Source organism: Phaenicophaeus curvirostris, chromosome 20 (genome assembly GCF_032191515.1).
Source record: "Phaenicophaeus curvirostris isolate KB17595 chromosome 20, BPBGC_Pcur_1.0, whole genome shotgun sequence".
In the NCBI taxonomy this organism is placed as follows: Eukaryota; Metazoa; Chordata; class Aves; order Cuculiformes; family Cuculidae; genus Phaenicophaeus; species Phaenicophaeus curvirostris.
In genome coordinates, this window is record NC_091411.1 from 5,566,192 (window position 1) to 5,578,286 (window position 12,095).

Sequence of the window (12,095 nt, forward strand, 5' to 3'; positions counted from 1 at the left end):
TCAGGAAACCTTATTTGCTGCCCCCCTTGTGACTCCAGCCTGTGTGACTCTGGGTCAACCCCTTACCTGTTTCCTCTTGGCTTTTTATTCCTTTTCTTCTTTTTCCTGATCAGACTGTAAGCTATCTGTGGAAACAACTAATTGTACAAATATATGTTGTTTCCATGTAGGAGGAGAAGTAATTAATACTGATGTAAATGTCATTTAAACAGCTGGAAGAGAATGCATTTCAGGGCTGCAGTGCTTTAATTGTTTGTTAAAAGAAGAAGAGTCTCCATAACTGACTCACAAACTGTGCTAGTGAAAAAAAATTGTATTGACCTTTTCCAAAACACAAACAGCCCCTTCTGATAAAAATAGTAAGACAGGCAGACATTGCAGATGTAATACAAAAATCATGGGATGAAATTCTTCAGGTTGGATTATGTAGAAAGTTCAGATTTGAAGACCAAAAGAGCTCACAAGTATCTTTAGTTCTGGATTTCCTCTCAGATGCTGCTAAGTTTGAAACCTAAACTACTTATTGGTTAGCACAGAGCTCTGTTGTAAGCCCAATGCCTGACAGGATCTGTAAGTTCAATGAAAGCTTGATGGGACCCAGGAACTTTAGCAAGGTGCTTTTAGAAAGAATTAGTCATGGTGTCAAGGGAGTCTTTAATTTCTTGCTCATCATTTATCACTGAGTCATTAACTAAAGCTCACGTTCCTGGATCTAGCTCTGTTGACAACTCATCCCTTGGGTTTTCATTGCAATACAGGCCAAGTCCTGGCCCTGGATCTCCCTGTCATGTTCTAGTCATATTTGTGTTTGTCAGCTGAACTCTTCCACACAGCTGGAAGAACAGCTTGTGCCAACGTCCCATTCAGCATTCAACTCCCTGCAGCTGTTTTTGTTCCTGCAGTAAGGAAGAAAGGGATCCTTTTTGAACTTTGGCTCTGTGTCCCAGTGCATAGGAGGAAGATCTCCAGCCCTGGTCCAGGCCATGTATCTCAGTGCAAGGAGACTCTGAAAGACACTGTTCAGGGTTTAGAGCAGTGCAAACTGCCCCAGTAGGTGTAGCCACACTGCCAGGCAATGCACAGTCTGCCCCATAGCTCATCAGCTCCTGTTTTTCCCAACATGCCTAAGTTTTCCTAATATACCAGTTACTCAGTGCCCTAGGTCATTCTGTGCTGCTGTTAAAAATTGAAATCGCGGAATCGGACTTTCATATGTTTCCTTCAACTCACAATCACCAGAAGATGATTTAATTGCATGAGAAAATGTTCTCTTTAATCTCTTAGAATTAGTCATCTCTTCCTCAGTCATCTCTCTGTATTTTTGGTTAGAGAGACTGAAAATCTTAATATATCAGTGACATTTATAACACATGTTAATATTATAAAACGTCAGTGCTCTATTTGCAGAAATGAATACTGATGTGATGGGAGTATTTTATTATTGCAATGACTTATTATAAATATGATAAAACTGTGTCATCCTTTTTTTCCAAATAAAAAGTAAAACCACCTAATCATTTATCTCAAGGTTACTGCTCTGCTACCTGCTTAATTTATTCAATAGTGCTGTTAAAAAAAAAATACATCCTGCAATTTATTTTAACATTGTATGGTCATTTGATGGATGTTATCATTTTCCTGCATATTTGTTTAGGATTAGAGTGTGACAATGAGCACAGAAACAGGACTCCCATAGTGGCTTCCTATGGACACAAAGCCAGGTGATGAAAGCTAGTTTTAAGTGAATAATTAATCATTACTAGAGAGTGAAAAGTGGCTTGATATCATGGCATCTCCGTTGCTCTCTCCAGGGCTGATGGCTATTGAAACTGCCATGCCTCAGTCCTACCAGCCCTGTCAGAAAGTAATGATTTTGAGGTGGTTCCCTGTCTGATGTCCCCCTGGCCCTTAGGTTTATTACCAGACCCACAGAGAGCTAGAGGCTCTGGGTATTATCTTGGATGAGTCCATTGCATGGGCTATAATATCATCCTACCAATTCATCCTTATTACTACAGCTAGTATTTAATGCAGTGAGTAAGCTGAACTATTGGCAATAGGTAGTTACGCTTCCAGCCCCAATAATAAAGTGTCAGATTCCCAAATATTCAAGAGATTATAATAAGGAAGATGATACTTTGTGGAAAAGATTAGTAAATAATTAGCATCTCTATATCTTTCTCTTCTATCTGTTTGACTGTTTTATTTTCCTTACTAATTTTTGAAAATCATAGACCCATAAGAAACATCTTTACAAAATATAATATATTAATATATTTAAAAGAGAAAATGAGAAAACTTGATATGATTCATACAAAATACCATGACTCCAAGGGCTGAGATTGTTCAGAAGACCAAGAAATATCATGGAGTCCTTCCTAAGTTAGAAGCAGCTACCATCGTGAATCGGCACATTTTTGGTCCCTGAGTTAACACAAAACACGATGAGGAATCTGTTCCCCTGGGGAGAAAGCGCAGAGAGGACAGAGATTGCAGCATTACAATCATGCTGTTGCTATGGTTAGTGGTGTGCAAAACTTGAAGAATGATTTTTTTAACTTTCAAGTTTTTTTCTTCTCCCCTCCCTCCCCTTCTGTGTATGTGCTAGTGTCACTGCAATGGGAAGCCCAGGATTACAGTTCTTTTAAGACTTTTGTTTTAGTTATCTAGTTGGAGGAGTCAGGAATGAGCTGTTGAAGATGACTGTCATGCAATAGATAATAAATCTTGGGTGAAATTTAATGAGTGGGTGGTTTTAGTGGTAGGCATCTAAAATGCCTAGAGAGACACCCAGTCTGTTTTTTCAGGGGACATCTCTGCTGCTGCTGAGACCTGGCAGCATCATTACATGCATGGGAGGAGGTGACCGGGGGGGTTCAGGGAGCATAAAGGGGCTGTGTGGAAGGAATGAAAAGCCGAGGAACCAGAGTGACTGGAGCCTCTTCAGATGCCACTGAACTAAACAGCAGCACAGGACAGAGAAGCTTTCTATGCTGCTACTTGAGTGAAAAATATCTGTAAGCTGACTCTGCTCAAGTGCTCAGTAATTTGGTGTGTTGAAGAAAGAGAAAGAACTTGCTGCTGGTGCCCAATTCAGAGATTTCTTGGAGAGGATGACATGAAGTGACTATTCCTTGGGGCTCTGTTGGTGGGACATGGTAGGCTGTATCCTGGCTGTGCCAGGACCAACCTCCTTCCCATGGAGGACGAGGACTGCTGAAACACTGCCTGGGTTATTAGGCTGTCTCAATAGTGTGTTTGTGATGGTTCCCCAAGGACTCCAGTCTGAAGCAGCATAGTCACACAGCAGTAGAAGGCTTCTCCCTCCCAGAAGTGAGCTACAACTGCACTTTAGCTGGAGACAGAACAACAGCTCTTTAAAAGAAAATGGTGTAGCTTCTCTTTTAAATATTCCACTGAGCTCTTGAGGAGGTCTGCAGACATCTGCAAGGCTCTGGATGCTAAAGGAAGTAGTAATGAGCCCTACTGATTCACAGCACTGGCCAGCCAGTCTTGTACCAGCAGAAAGAGAGTGCAATATGTCCTGCGTTTGCAAAGCAGGACACAGGAACCAGCTAATCTCATAATTTTCTTTACTTTCTTTTCCTTTTCTCAAGCCTTGATGAGGGACAGGGAAAAAATACCTTCCTTCCCTGGGTTGCAGATGGCTGTGGGTAAACTTAGAGTAAGGAAAGTGGAAAATTATTTAACCCTGAAGAAATGCCCTGTTGAAAAAATGTAAATCAGCATTTATTCAGATTATTATTCCTAATTAGACCTACAGGAAGGCCTAATCTCCTTCCATTTACACTGCTCTCAAACAAGATGCTCCTGATATCATATTGGTGTGAAAGAATTGCTCTCGCTGCAGACTTTCATAAGGGTCTTGTTATTGGTGTTGAATGCATCTTTAAAACAAGGTGTATAGAAACACCCCTCTGTGTAGCATCCCATTGCACTCAGGAGCTTAAAGAACCATAGGAGATAAGACTGAAAATAAAGTCTCCTGAGGCATGGATAGATGCCTTCAGAGTCCTCAGAGACCACTGTCACTTGAGCTGTTGAAACCTGGTTAGAGATCTGTTTGTAGGTGCACTGCAAGAGGGTTGGAGAAAGGAAGAGAATCTCTAAGTGTTTTTTATATGTCTATTATCTATCGATACATCTATACATCCATACCTGGCTGCCTAGGTATCTATTAGTTCATTTCTTGGCAGACTTCCTCTGGACACTTGTCTGACTTCTGCCTTCAGCAGTGATGAAGCACCCACCTTCCTTCTCGTCCGGCTGGTCCTGGCGCTCACTCACACAACTGCTGGGTGAAAGTCAGCCTTGTCCTGACCTGAGCTGGGTTTTGCTTGCATTTCTCCTGCAAGTGAGGTTTTTATAACTTCCATTTCCTTAAATCTCATGCTTCAGGAGCCAGCCAGTGGAAGAGAGATTGCGTGAGGGAAGAAACTCCCTTATGTATGTGCTGGGATTTGAAAACACAGCATGGATGTTACACTGGAGAACAAAGCTGACTGGAGGTCACCCAGGAGATGCCTTTAGTGAGTTCCAGAGAGAAAAGTGAGGTGTGATGGTGCATATAATACCAGCAAACCAGCAGACCCTGAAGCACAAGAGTATCTTCAAGCTGGTGTTACTCTTGAATATAGAAAAGTCTGAGACTGAATGACTAAAAGGCAAAAAGCTACAGCAAAGGGTGGCTCATGGAGGGAGAAGCATGGGCTAAAGGTGAAGGGGAGCCTGTGTGAGATGGCAATGGGGGAGAAACCATTATAATAACAGAAAAGAGAATTAGGGAATTAAATGAGCAATCGGAAGGCATGTCTGAAGGGCCTTAATGCAAAGGTAAAACTGCCAAATCCATGAAATTGCTGGTAGAAATGAATATTGTAGGGAAGGAATTCCTGCAGAGGAATCCTCTGCAGCTGAGGATTTTTCAGAAAGAAAAGCTGCATAAAGATCTAGAGAAAACCAGAGCCATCTGTCTGAGGCAGAGAAGAGGGATAGAGTATGTAGGACCAAAGCAGAGAGATGCAAGATGGATTTTTGGAATGAGGAGAGCCTGGGAGAGGAGGACAGACAAGGGGAAACACTGGCAAGAAGAATTCACTTGAGGGAGGGGTAATGTGATGGACAGGGACAGCCTGCCAGGCCTTGGTACTCTCTCCATTTGAGTTTGTCACTTCACTGTAAATTCACCTTAATCTATCCCTTCCACACCTTGCTGAGTTTCTTAAGGATGACTCATTAACAAGAAAAACAATATAGAAGAAGGAAAACAAAAAGCAAAAGAAAAGCTACAACCACTTATTTCTGATCTAAAATGAAAGGACAAGCTGTGTTTTCTATTTGGGCTAGAAAATGCCTTTCAGAGCTCAGCTGGCATTTAATTTGTTTATTCTTTCTCAGGACTCTTGCTTGCCTCTCTCTGCTCCTGTTCACAGTTGCTGCTAAGTGGAAAACAAAGCCAGTAATGGCCAGGTTGGAGATAAACTTTCAAACCCACAATATTGGAGCACGTTCAGAAGGAAACCAATGAAGGCTGCTCAGGTATAATTTAGGAAATGGCTGGAGAGAGATGGGCATTTGGAGTTGAAACAAGAACAGGAAGACCATGAACTTTGGAGCAGCAAGAAGATTTTCTGCTAGTTCAAAGAAGCCAGTGGTGCTATCTCAGGGATAAAGATGGGTTATAAAAACATTCCCAGCTGTGGGATGGAGCCCAGGTGAAACTGGCTTTCTGCTTCCTGGAGGTGTGACCTGTGCATTGTGGCGGCAGCAGGTGGCAATTAATGATGAGAAGTGTATGAGCGTATCTGTAACAATGAGCCTTAGCTACTAAACAGCACCAAATGGGACTTATTAAGGCTATTAAATCAGCTGTGCAGTATTTTCTGTTTCACAAGAACAGCAGAGGCAAGATCTGTGCCCTTTTTCAATGTGAGGATGTGCACGTGGGCATCCACGTGTGTTCGCAAGACCTGGAAGGATTGCAGCGCACCGAGGCTACCTGCTTCCCAAGGCTACTTTCTGATTTCAGGTCTGATCTGAGGAGGAAGGGAGCAGGAAGCACAGCGTCCTTTGAAAGAGGAGCATAATTCCTGCTGGTCTTGTCCACTGATACGGGGACACTGAGGTAAAAAAGATGAATGCTATCTGCCAGCTTACCCTGCATGTCCTCGTTCCCTTGTGCATGCTCCCTTCTCTCCACCTTAGACACTCCAACTGCTTCCCCACATCCTGGAGGAAGCTTTTTTCCCCAACCTCACACTCTAAGCACTTACAGATGATATTTTCCTCCTGGATAAGGAGTTTCTGATTATTCAGACTAGAGGTCAACAGATCAGCAGGGCCTCATGGAAGGTTGTAGTGGGTGAAACCAAGCAGAGATGAGTGATTATGAGGACAGGTTAATCAAGAAACCATCTAAGAGAAGCAAAAGGTTATCAACCGTTGACACTAGAGCAGATCACTTTAAAATGGAAAATAAGTGTAAACTATCTTTATGCTTCACCTGGACAAATTAAATTTGAGAATGGATATGTGTGCAGAAATCAAATGAAAGCAGTCATTGTTTGACTTCTGGGAAGCACTTCCCAGGCCAGGAATCACTGATATCCCATGTATCTATTTATATTCCAGCCTGAGATTTAGGAGGCACCCATCACTTAGCCAAGCTAAGCCTGGCTAAGCCAACACTGTGCCTCCTGGCAGAAAACTCGCTACTCTGTCTTGTCCTTGTCTTGCCTCTGCCTGCCTTGTAGTGTGAGTCTCTGCAGAGTAGCCAGGACGCCAGTATCTCTTTCAGTTTGGGTTTGCACAGCCTTTCCTCAGGATTCAGGGGACTTGTTTGTATTAACGTAATTGGCAAACACATTGTTCAAATATTAGCAGTGGCAGCAAAATCATTGTGTGGGACCAGTCAAGACAAGCGGTCCCTTCACTCGCAACAGTTAAAACCTGGATGCTGCTGCCAGGCATGTTAGGCGCTGAATATGATCCAGAAAAGCCGTCCAGCTCTGAAGCTGGCTGAGCCGCTCCAATCTTAGTCATTATTAATTTGTCTGGGGATAAAACTACATATAAAGCCCACTTTCTGCAACTGAAAGCGAATGACAAAGCATTTGGCATTACGTTCAGCTGCCTCTGGTGAAGGGATTGACTGAGGCAGTCCTGGTGCAGAAGCAGAACTATGGGAGCTGTGCTGAAGGAGCCTTTGCACAAGGTTTACTGCATCTTCCCCTTCACCAGTTCCAGCTGTGCTGTCCCGCGAAGAGGTGAAACAGGAGGGTTGCATAAGGCTGGAGAAAGTTTGAATCAGCAGCTCCGACACCACAAGAAAATGTCCTAATGGCTTTGCCACCACACTATGATTGTGTAAGATGTGAATAAGGATGTTTTCCAGATTCTTTATTGAATAGGACTTCATGGGAAGCACCAGTGAGCCAAATTCCACAATCTCACTGAAATCAATGGCACTATACGCCAGGAATGAACTGGGTAAATATTTTTACGATGATGCCTTCACTGATATATTTTTTGCCTAAAAAGTGGAATGAAAGTGATCATAAAGCTCAGTTTATACTCATATATGTGTATATATATATGGGCATGTGAATAATGAAGTTCCTATAGGACAATAAAAAGGAAGAGAGGATATTTTAAATTATTTCTTGATAAATTTAATGTAGCAAACAATATCACATCAATGACATGATGAAGGAGCTGGGGTTGCCAGGTCCACGTCTCTGATTTAGGCCAGTCCAATGGTTGATGAAAGTAAGAATTTGAGTCATTAAGTATTTATCTCCTTTCTGATGCTGTGAAAAGGAGAAATACCAATAAGATCACAGAGATCTCCAGCTTACTTTCATGTAAAACAGAGTGATAATATGGTGGTCAAGGCCAGGCTGGATGAGGCTTTGAGCAACCTGATCCAGTGGAAGTGTCCCTGCCCATGGCAGGGGGTAGAACTGGATCATCTTTAAGGTCCCTTCCAACCCAAACCATTCTAAGATTCTATGATACTGAGGACTAATAGGCATGCATTTACATATTATTACCCCATACATAATTGTTCCAGACATCTTCTGCTTCACCCCACTGACCAATGGTGCCAACTTTCTTTTGTCTTCCAGGTGAATCTCCAGTTCTCTGAGGTGTGTATTAAAGAATAGTCATTTTATTGTGTAAGTAAATATATAGTGCTTTTTTCCTGTAGATGCAGCTGAAAAAATCCCAACCTCACAACTCCCTCCCCATCCTCATGATCCCAGTATATCCTACAGATTTAAAATACAGAGGACACAAAGAAGAATTCAAAATGTGCTTACAAAAACCTCATGCATTTTTTTCAGCTGTTCTCATGCTGTTTGAACACGGAAGGCTGGAGTTACTCTGGATACAGTCGATGTATCCCCTACTATAACTCTGTTGGAGTTGAGATGAGCTACATAAGCAGACAATTTGGCCCATAATTTTTCTCACGAACAGCAATTTAAAAAATAATCTCTGAAGGCAGTGGGTGTTTGAACACTGTTATCTCTGCTCATGCTGATGTTTTCCCTCACAGCTCCATCCTGAACCAAACCGCGTGCACCCTTTGAAGCCTTGGTGATAGTGCAGCCTGGAGACTGAGTGGCCCTCTGCCTTGTCAGACCACCCAGACCACACTTCTGCTCAACTAGGTTGAGACTAGACTCCAATAGGAAGACATCCCTCTACTCCATCCTCTCACTTCCATGAAAACCTGACATTGGATGTCCGAAGTTGCTTCTATTTCAGGTATATCACAGTAATGCTTCATCTTCCCTTCTTCTATGGGTAAACTGAGGTATGGAGGGGACATTTGTTGTACATAAAAAGATGTCTCTATAATAGCAACAGACATTTCAACCCCAAACCGCACATCCTGCTCATTGGAATAATTCTTTTCTTCAACCCAATCTTTAACTTAAAGTCTGTCTTTGACTGAGGAGACAACAACCCCTCTGTTTTTTTTGCAAAGTGTTTGTGTTAGAACTGAAAAACCCTGGAGCTTTCGGTACATTATTGTGTTCATTTAAAATTTGTTAAAATTAATGGAGAAAAATATGAAAAAGAGTCATTAAAGGAAGCTTTTTCTTTTAATATGTATAAACTCAAAGAGATTTATGAACTTAGCTTTTTTTCCCCACACACAACAGTTTGGTTAATGAAGTATTTTGTTGTTTATTTACCTTTAGAAATACCCAAGGACAGATTCACAGCAGGGTTTATGTCATTCCCCAGGAAGCAGAAAGTTTGTGGGCTTAGGGAAATGTTTTTATTTAACATTGTAATAGGGTATAGGTCTGTTTCACATGTAGAATTTTGTCCCACAAAGATATTTCAATATACCAATACAACTGATAGCAGAAAAACTTAAATATAAACACTTTTTCTTTGCAAAATGGTTAAAAAATTGTTGAAAAATGCTAAAAAGTTTATTTTAAGTTAAAATCCAGATATGTCCATTTGCCTCATGATGTTGATATTTTGGGGCATATTATTCTCTCCCGTGGGCTTCAGAGTAGGGCTTATATATGTCTACTTCAAAGGAAAATATGAAGGAATTTCTTTGATGTTGATATTTTTTGAGCTGATTTTTTATATTATTGTGATTAAAACCAAATACTTCTTTACAAGATTGCCTAAAAAGGTGGTAGATACCCAGTCCCTGGGGATATTCAAGGTCGGGTAGGATGGGGCTCTGTGTGGCCTCAAGGCTTGAACATGTCTCCGATCACTGAAGGGGGTTGGACTGGATGACCTTCATAGTCCTTTCCAACCCAAAGCATTCTATGATTCTATGAAAAATAGAAGAAAAGAGAGACAGGAGCAAAAAAGGAGAAGGGGAAGTAGTGCTAAAAACAAAAATAAGGGAAAGGATAAAAGGAAAAATGGAAATGGAGGAGGTAGAATGGAGAAGATGAATGGTGGGCTGAAGGAAGGCAAAGGAAGGAGAGAGCTGAGTAAGGACTGATGAAAGAACTCCAGAGCGATCAGTTTGCAGGTGCATCTCAGCAGGTTGCCTCTGATCTGCTCTCTCAGGGACACAGCATGTTACCTGGTCTAATTTATAAAGGAAATGAAAAGGAAATGGACTTGTTGTAATGAACACCATTAATTCACCTCTTCAGACTTCATTGTTTGAGCAGTGACTATCAAACTACTCAATTGTCATTTGTCTATTCCATTCTTCTCTGTTGCCTGTTGGAAAAAACTGGTGAGCACGTACGCCCCCGAATGGCTGCACAGCCGCTAATTAGCATATATATTGTTTGTCGTAGTACAAATTTATAGCAAACAGCAATATTTTACACTCCAGTAAAGTTAATAAATGAGGCTTTAGGCTATAAAAATTTCATGTTCTTTTGTGCAAAGGTCAATTATAAATAGTTAAGCACATATTCATCCAAAAGCTCTGGGCTTCAGCACCAGAAGTATAAAATATATTCTGGTCAGTCCGCTTGCCAGCTGGACAAATGCCTGTCAAAGAGCCTCTGAGACACCTCTCTCCAAAAGACCACTCAGCAGTAGAGTGCTTTTGGCTGTGAGATGACTGATACTTAGAGGAGGGAGGTGTTCTGAAGTGTTGGAGATACAATAAGGTCACACTGGGCCAGGCCAGGGGAGACTTTAGTGACTGGAGTTGTCTTCTCTGAGGAGTTCTGGGGTTAGAAAATTAGGTGTATTCTCTCAACAGCTCAAATGATTCTGCAACACAGAACACAGGAAGAAGCTAAAACTAAGGAATATGAAAACCCTTTCTAATTTTCAAAATAGAGGGAAAGTTGGGTTTAAAGATGTCTTTTATTATGGGAGCTACATTGTGTTCAACACAATCAATACATGAAAGAGAGGTGCCCTATGTTTTAAAGGGAATCATCTGCATATGAGTGATGTAAGGAGTCTTTTGGCAGTTATGTTCATTATTACTAATATTATGCCTTTATAATATAGCTGAGATAGTGAGGCAATATCCACTGTATGAAGTGACATGGGAACATATAAAGATAGACATCTCTCCTTGAGACTAGGAGCTTATAAGGTAGGGGATCAATGATATATGGATACATCTACTTTACAGTGCAAGGAGAGAGAAAAAGCATCTTTCCTGTAACAGCCTTCTCGAGAATGGAAGCATTAAATCATAGGTTTGTTTTTTTTTTTTTTGAGGGATTCTGGGAAGCTGGTCTGTGACAATGTGACAAGGTAATTCAAGCAGAGATTACAGGATACACTAAAATGAACACAGGGTGCAGTAGGCTTCTTCCTAGAGAAAGGCACCATGAACGAGAGCATCTGAAGACTTGACACTGCAGGATTTAGGCACAGAGAAGTCTGGAGCCCAGATCATGGAGGAACCAGTGTTAAACAAACTGTCATCCAGCATTTGTCATCAGTGTTAACCAGGTAACCAGGCAACAGAGAGATATGTAAGAAGCTCACTGCATCATCCTCAGTGAAGGGATGTGTTTGGAAGGGATGAGAAAGGGCTTAAGAGCTCTGTGATTCATAGGATCAGCAACCTGTCATCAGGGGCTGTCAGGCTGGCAACTCAGGGGACATACACTTGCACACGCAGACTTCATAAGATAGATCAAGGGTGAAGTAAGAAAGCATGGAAATGGACAGAAGAAATCAGCACAGACGGGAGCTGTACTGAAGATGCTAAGCTTTAATTATTGCCATCACTAGCTACCTCTAAGCAATTCCTGCAGCTGCCCCAAATGCAGTTGTTTGCTTTGGTTTTATGCTGTCCCTCTATAGGGCGATGCATCCAGTGTGTCTCAGTGGAGATTCCTTCTGAGCTACAAGTCATATTCAGGCACAGGTATTGTTTCTCCACAGCCCAGAAACCACTCCAGACACTACCAGCTCCAAGGAAGCCAAGGAGACCCACTGGACTGTGATGAAGTTGCTCACAGCAGTGAGTAAGGATGGAGGAATAAAGACATTAAAAAGGACTGTTGACATCTTGAGACTGACACGTCTTCAGGCTTGAGCAAGGAGACCTCCAAATTGGAATGATTTTGTACAGGGAATGGTTTGGATTTCCTATA

At 41.7% G+C, this 12,095-nt stretch overlaps 1 long non-coding RNA gene across 1 annotated transcript; it reads left to right on the forward strand.

Moving 5' to 3' along the window:
- The first annotated feature begins 10,082 nt into the window (after positions 1 to 10,082).
- On the forward strand, positions 10,083 to 11,880 carry LOC138729305 (uncharacterized). Its single transcript, XR_011338867.1, has 3 exons — positions 10,083 to 10,186; positions 11,120 to 11,244; positions 11,803 to 11,880. It is a non-coding gene; the product is annotated as an uncharacterized lncRNA (long non-coding RNA).
- Positions 11,881 to 12,095: the final 215 nt, after the last annotated feature.